A 7,832-nucleotide genomic window follows, 5' to 3' on the forward strand; every position below is an offset into this window, starting at 1 on the left:
AGTAGCCCCCCTCGTTCTACCCAGCCTTGGGCTGTGTAAGTGCACACCGCTTTCCCTGGGAGGAGTCAGCTACCAGGGCCCGGTAGAAAGCCCAGGCAGAGGCTGTCTTTGCACAGCTTGTCTATTCACTCTCACTGCAGGTGCCTCTCCGGCATCAGGGCCCATGCAGGGCTGTGGGATACACAGATGAAACAGACCTTGTCCCTGCCCTCAGAGGTGTTGCAGTTGAGAAAGAGACAGACACAGATATAGACAGTTACATTAGAGTGTGGCCTGTGCTGTGAGTGAGGAAATTTCCAAGAAGAAGGCGGGGGTCAGGCTTCCCAAAGGAGATGATGCACGAGCCCATCCCTGGAGCACAGGCAGGCCATTCCCGGCACAGTGAACTGAACTGGCAAAGGAGGGTTTCAGTGGGACTCGTTCAGCGCGTATCATATAGTCCTGGGACAGGGATAAGCTGGCTTCTGCCACTCTCTGACCTCAAGCCTCAGCTTCTCTATCTGGCCTGTGAAAGGATGGATTCAGAAATCACACAGTTACTTCCACCATCTTTCATTTATTAAAAAGAAGTCGTGATGTTCAGCCTATACTCAAGGGCAGCGGAATTAAGCGCCACTCCTTGAATGGAAGAGTAGTATCAAAGAGTTTTAAAATGACCATAGTCCACCAGTTACTGGCCACAAAGTACTTACGCCCTTCCACATGCAAAATACATTCACCCTCCAAACATCCCCTCAAAACCTCATCCCACCACAGAATCAGCTCAGTGTTCAGAATCTCTGCATCTAAATCAGGCCTCGATGTGGATGAAGCACCTGGGGTATTATTTCAAGTGTAGCTCCTTGACTACGGTTGCTTTCAATCTAGACTTAGGAATTCCAGAGACAAATTAACTGCACTTCCCCCCTGCACCCACCTGACATAAACTGGTGGGACAGCCAGAGGATAACCACCATAGACATTCCTCTCCAAAGGGGACAAGGATGGGAAGCATGCAGGTCATTAGTCCACAGCAATTCTGAAATCATCCTGGGCAGATGCTAAAAGTTCCCTGATTCTGACTCTGGCCCCAGAATGATTCTCCATGTTCTTGGCTCCACCCTTTGGGTTCTTTGTTCTGTTCCCCAAGTTATCCCTTCTTTTCCAAGAAATGCAGCCCAGGTTCATATCTGTGTAGTTTCTCAGCTTTCTTCCTCCCAGAATTTAGGGGAGTCTAGAGGTCTCTTCATTGTTTTTAATATATATTTTATTGTGTTTTAGGTTTTGGGGTACATGTGAAGAACATACATGATTGTTGCATAGGTACATACATTGGCAGTGTGGTTTGCTGCCTTCCTCCCCATCACCTATATTTGGCATTTCTCCCTATGTTATCCCTCCCCAACTCCCCACCCCCCCGCTGTCCCTCCCTAGTTCTCCCCCACAGACCCCAGTGTGTGATGCTCCCCTCCCTGTGTCCCTGTGTTCTCATTGTTCAACACCCATCTATGAATGAGAACATGTGGTGTTTGATTTTCTGTTCTTGTGTCAGTTTGCTGAGAATGATGGTTTCCAAGTTCAACCATGTCCCTACAAAGGACATGAAGTCATTGTTTTTTATGGCTGCATAGTATTCCATGGTATATATATGCCACATTTTCCCTGTCCAGTCTATCATCGATGGGCATTTGGGTTGGTTCCAAGTCTTTGCCAATGTAAACACTGCTGCAATGAACATTCGTTTGCATGTGTCCTTATAATAGAACGATTTATAATCCTTTGGATATATACCCAGTAATGGGATTGCTGGGTCTAATGGAATTTCTATTTCTAGGTCCTTGAGGAATTGCCACACTGTCTTCCACAATGGTTGAACTAATTTACACTCCCACCAACAGTTTAAGAGTGTTCCTATTTCTCCACATCCTCTCCAGCATCTGTTGTCTCCAGATTTTTTAATGATCGTCATTCTAACTGGCGTGAGATGGTATCTCAATGTAGTTTTGATCTGCATTTCTCTAATGACTGGTGGTGATGAGCATTTTTTCATGTTTGTTGGACTCCTATATGTCTTCTTTTGTAAAGTGTTTGTTCATATCCTTCACCCACTTTTGAATGGGCTTGTTTGTTTTTTTCTTGTAAATCTGTTTTAGATCTTTGTAGATTCTGGATATTAGCCCTTTGTCTGATGGGTAGATTGCAAAAATTTTTTCCCATTCTTTTGGTTGCTGATTCACTCTAATGATCGTTTCTTTTGCTGTGCAGAAGTTCTGGAGTTTAATTAAGTCCCATTTGTCTATTTTGGCTTTTGTTGCCAATGATGTCTCTTCATTTTATATTGTCTCTGACCCTTTCAGTGCAAGTCTACATTGTTTTGCTAATACGATCCTTTAAAAAATGTTGTGTGTCTTCTGTGGATCTCACTGAGGTTCATGCCTTTAGACATGATCTCTTTGAGAAAAGCCTGTCTCTCCCTTGGGGTTCTGCTGAGACTTCTGTCAAGGACAACTGTAAATGTCTTAGAAATCCTACTGTTTAACAAAATATTCTGAGGTGTCCCTTTGATTTCATTGAAGATTTTATAGCCATGATGTCATATCCACACCCTTGACTTCATTTTTAGGCCCACTTCCTGGCTTGAGGCTGCATTTGCTCTTTGCCTGGAAGCCGTGTATTACTTTTAGCATCATATGACATCTGGAGAAGCTGGGCATTTTTACAACCCAAGGTCTGGTTCCTTTTTATTTAACAATTTTTCTTTTGACTTATGTCCCTTCTCTCACATTTTAGTATAAGCAGCAAAAAGAAGCCAGGAGGCAGCACCTTCAATAATCTCCATAACCAGATATCCCAGTTCATCTGGTACATTTTCTACTTTCCACGATTTCAGGACACTTTCTGCTTCAGCCTCCCTCCTCTCCTGCTCCATACCTCTAAGAGTATGGATTCCTCTCTGATTTCCTAGTATTTCTTTTTGGGATGTCCAACCTCCAAGCCATTGTTTCCGTGGTTCCTGTTGCTCATCTGCCTTCTCTATTTTAGCTTCCAAGTTCAGAACACACCACTTTCCCATGCAGGCACCTGACACTCGGCCAGTTATCCTACAGATTGCATGGCACAGCTTCCACATACAGGGCATGCATTTGGCCCTGGGGACTTCCCAGGAGAATAAGCTAGTTTTTCATGATCCAGAGGGAGAGACATGTTAATCAAGTAATCCCAGAAGCAGTGATAAAATTGCAGTTGAAGGCCGGGTGCAGTGGCTCGCACCTGTAATCCCAGCACTTTGGGAGATTGAGGTGGGTAGATCACCTGACGTCAGGAGTTCAAGACCAGCCTGGCCAACATGGTGAAACCCTGTCTCCACTAAATATATAAAAATTAGCCATGCGTGGTGGTACATGCCTGTAGTTCCAGCTGTTCAGGGGGCTAAGGTAGGAGAATTGCTTGAACCTGGGAGGTAGAGGTTGCAGTGAGCTGAGATTGCACCATTGCACTCCAGCCTGGGCAACAGAGTGAGACTCTACCTCAAAAAAAAAAGAAAAACTGCAGTTGAGAAAGGTTCATGAAGAAAAACTACAGACCTCTCTGGATCACATAATGGAGGAATCTGTCCCAATAAGGCTGCAGTTAGGGAAAGCTTCCCTGAAGTCATGGCATTTTAGTACGAACTTCCTGAAGAACTAGTGGGGTTCTCCGAAGAAAGATGAACAGCACGTGGAAACTTTGAGTTGAGAAGATCCACAGATATAAGGGACAGCAGGGAGACCTGAAGGCTGGAGCCTAAAGAACAAGTGGCTGAAAACAGGCAAGATGGATCGGCAGGGACAGGCCACCTCAATCCTTGGTGCCCATACTGGCTTATGTGAGCAAAATACATGCATTAAGCTATTCAACAAACATTCATTTAGCAACGACTACAAGCCATCAGCGTGTATTGGGAATATAACAGTGAATACATCTCACAAATTTCCTGCCCTCAAAGAGCTTACAGTCTAGTGAGAGAGACAGATATTGAACAAAGAAACAAGGAAATATCAGATACACAATAAGTGCTGTGAAGGAAATAAAACAGGTGATATGACAGGGAGTGACTGAGGGCCTTCTTAGTTTGTGTGACCTGGAACAGCCTCTCTAAGGGTCTGATATTTGATATGATACAAGAGCAGGCTCTGAAAGAGCCCTGGAGGCAGACAGGAAAAGGCAGGGGCTGCAGCAAGCCTGTTGTGTTCAGGCACTGAGCAGAGGGCCAGGTGTCTGGGGCTCAGCAAGAGGGACACCTCAAAAGAAGTGAGGCTTAGCAGGGCACAGAGCAGTCTAGTCGCAGGTGTGGTGGGAAGGGCATTCCAGGAGAAGGAGCCGCGTGGCACAGGCTTGCAGTCAAGAAACAATATGCAGTTACCACTCGCGGCATTCTGCAGGGCCCTGCCTGAGACCGGGCTGGCCAGGATCCTTGGGAAGCCAGGGAGGGGTCTGCGGTACCTGGGCTGGGTAGAAGGGAGAGCGGAGAAGGGGAGTTGCAGAGGCGGGTAGGCACTGGGCGGGCAGGAGCGCCGCTGTCCACCCAGATGCGCAGCTGCTGTCTAAGGGGCCATCTCTCCAGGGGACTGCAAATTCCCGGAGGGCAGCGGCTTGTTTGACTCTGCTGTGTCCGTAGCACATGACAAGTACTTGGCCCATCAAGAGTGAGTGAGTGAGTGAGTGAGTGAGTGAGTGAGTCACCGGCTTGGCGAGGGTCTCTTCTGACCCACTTAGCCTTGCCAGTACTCAGAACTGCCAGCCTTGCTGGGTGCTTGGGCCTTTTCAAAGCCCTGGGAATTCTCCAAGGGTCCACAGCAAGTGTTCTTGACCTAAGTGGGTCTGTGCAAGCCCCTGCGGGTTAGGCGCTTACACAACATTTATAGCCCTGCCGGGAGAGGCTGCGCAGCAGCCCCGCCACAGTCCCACCGCCAGTGAGCGCCGCTCCCACCCACCCGGCTGACTCTCCGCCCGCCCCCGGCCCCTCCCCTCGCGAGCTCCGTCCTTAAATAGAGCTCAAGGACGGGACGGGCGGGGACCTGTCCCACCTCCTGGCTGCCAGGGCGGGTCTGCACCATCCCCAGTTTTGGGGCTGCGGTTCACAGAGGTCCAGCCTGCCCGCGACACCTGCACCTTCTCCAGCGCTCGGTGAGTTTCTGCGCTCCCGAGAGCGCAGGACGCACCTCGAAAGGGAGGCTGCCCCGGCTGCGACTCCAGGGCTCCGGGGGGCTGCAGAACTCGGTTCCCACCGCAAGAGCTCCTGGGGGGCCCGGGAACATCGCCGCTGGGACGCCGGGCTTGGGGGTACGGGTCCGGAGTTCTTTGGAGCAATCAAGCCTGAACCTGGTCAGGGGTCATCAGGCTAAAAAGCACCGCGACCTGGACTGGCCCACCGAGAATGTGGCTGGCCGCGGTGGTAGGGCCCTTAAGGAGCCGGCGCCGTCCTACGGGGTGGGCACTGCTGGCCCGGCTTATGGAAGAGAAAACTAAGGCTTAATAAGAAAAAGGGGCCAGCGGAAGGTGACGCCATGATTTGTGGCTGGAGACTACTTGTTTTCTGGACCCTCTCAACCCCATTCTGGGACAGGGAAAGGTCTTCCCTGATTGGCCAAATCGGGGGTCCCGGCACGAGGGCCTTTAGTGATTGGAGGGGTCGACGTGAGCGCTCAGGGGCTGCGCTGGAGTCTCAGCTCCCGCCACTGCGCTCCGGTGGGCGGTAGCGTGCAGAGGGAGGCCAGATAGTAGACCCCACAACGTGGCTCCTGGGGCCCCGCTATCGAGACCTCAGGCCCCGTGGGCACCTGCCTACGAGAGGAAAAGAATCTTCCCAAAGTGCAGAAGGAGACGGAATTTAATCAGTAGTCCCAGACTTGGAGTTCGGAGGCTTGTGCTCTGGTGTCAGGTGACTTTGCTTCCTCCCCACGCCTCCACTTCTCGTTGACCTTGGGCAAGTTTCTTGTATTCTGAATCTTAGTTTCTTGTCTCTCCGGAGGGACAATAAACTGTAGTGCCTGCCTCCCAAGGTTGCTTGAGAATTACATGAGACTGCCCTAGGAAACACTCGAAGAACGTTGCTTCTTCCTTCCTTCCTTTCTCTCTCTCTTTCCTTCTTTCTTTTTCTTTCTTTCTCCCTTTCTTTCTCCCTTCCCTTCCCTTCCCTTCCCTTCCCTTCCCTTCCCTTCTTCTTCCTTCCTTCTTCCCTTCCTTCCTTCCTTCCTTCCTTCCTCCTTCCCTCCCTCCCTCCCTCCCTCCCTCCCTCCCTCCCTCCCTCCCTTCCTTCCTTCCTTCCTTCCTTCCTTCCTTCCTTCCTTCCTTCCTTCCTTCCTTCCTTCCTTCCTTCCTTTCTCTCTCTCTCTCTTTCTTTCTTTCTTTTTCTTTCTCTCTCTCTCTCTCTCTTTCTTTCTCTTTGACGGAGTCTGGCTCTCTCACCAGGCTGGAGTACAGCGGCGTGATCTTGGCTCACTGCAACCTCCACCTCATGGGTTCAAGCGATTCTCCTGCCTCAGCCTCCCCAGTAGCTGGGACTACAGGCTAGCGCCACCACGCCCAGCTAATTTTTGTATTTTTAGTAAATACGGGGTTTCCGCGTGTTGACCAGGCTGGTCTCAATCTCTTGGCCTTGTGATCTGCCTGCCTCGGCCTCCCAACGTGCTGGGATTACAGGCATGAGCTACCGTACCCAGCCGGCTGCTGTGTTCTTGCTAGCATTAACGCTCATGGTCATGGGGGAAGACAACAGCGTGGCGTCCCTTATAGAGACAAGGAGACTGAGGCTTAGAGATGGATTTACCCAAGGTTGGCCTGAGGCCTAAGATCCAGAGGGCCAGGTCTCTGGACGTGGCCTGTTCCTTGTTTAGAGGACTGTGGGAGAGAAAGTGGGTAGAGAGCATGACCCCCAAGGGACAAAGTGGCCTCCTGCCTAGTGCCAGACCAAAAAGGCTGAGTGCAGGAGAGGAGTTGGCATTGGGCCCTCCAAAGGGCAGTGGGTGGTATGAGACACTCTGGACTGGTGCTAGAGCTGTGTTCTTGGGTCCCAGGGCCCCAGCTCCAGAAGACACGACTGAGAGCTGCAGCCCTGCAGGGTAGCCCAGCTCCACAGGGCCTAGAAGCTGGGTCCTTCCAGGCCTGGGCTGGGAATTGGGTAGGAGGGTCGGGAGGCCCAGGAAGCCTCCCAGTGTCCTCACACCACCAAGTGAAAGGACACTGAGTGGCAATGACTGGGGGAGGAGGCAGAGGCCTGCAGGCCGTCCATATGGCCCACAAGGGGCTCTATGGGCTCTTCCCAGCACCTGTCCCTCACTGGCCTTTGTCTTTCTGGGGCCAAAGGCCAAGCCTGACTGAGGCCCCTCCCAAGGCACCTGTGCCTAACATGCTCACTTTCCCTGGACCGTGACAATGGCCCCTTGGTGGCCACCTGGACTCTGCCTCCCTGCAGCCAAAGGCGGGGGGGGGGGGAGCATACCCTTTAATTTTTTTTTTTTTTTTTACAAGTAATTGTGTACGATATGAAAAAGAACATTCTGATAAGAAAACAAAATAATTACAGTTGTCAAAAAACTCTGAAACCCAAAATCAGTGACTTTCAACATTTCAGTGTAAACTCTTCCAGGCTTTTACCCTGCAGGTAAACACACACACGCACACACACACACACACACACACACTCTCTCTCTCTCTACAAAATTATAGTGGTTTGTTACTTGTTGGGGTGTTTTGACAGTGTCAGGTTTGTAAAATCCAATATTTACCAATATTTTCTAATAATTTAATGTTTTCTTCGTATATTTGACTTTCAAATGCTGATTTTTAACCCAATTGGACTGTATTTTGGAGTA

The 7,832-nt window shown here is 50.1% G+C and overlaps 1 protein-coding gene across 2 annotated transcripts in view; it reads left to right on the forward strand.

Annotated features, from left to right (window-relative positions):
* The first annotated feature begins 4,728 nt into the window (after window positions 1-4,728).
* ALDH1L1 (aldehyde dehydrogenase 1 family member L1) overlaps window positions 4,729-7,832 on the forward strand; it is an 86,422-nt gene continuing 83,318 nt past the window's right edge. The window contains exon 1 of one of the 2 annotated variants that reach the window (XM_017515988.2): window positions 4,729-5,145. The gene's annotated coding sequence lies outside the window, so the exon portion shown is untranslated. The remainder of the gene's footprint in view (window positions 5,146-7,832) is intronic. The other variant, XM_037734032.1, reaches the window with a different exon arrangement.

Source organism: Cebus imitator, unplaced genomic scaffold (genome assembly GCF_001604975.1).
Source record: "Cebus imitator isolate Cc_AM_T3 unplaced genomic scaffold, Cebus_imitator-1.0 Scaffold568, whole genome shotgun sequence".
Taxonomy (NCBI): domain Eukaryota; kingdom Metazoa; phylum Chordata; class Mammalia; order Primates; family Cebidae; genus Cebus; species Cebus imitator.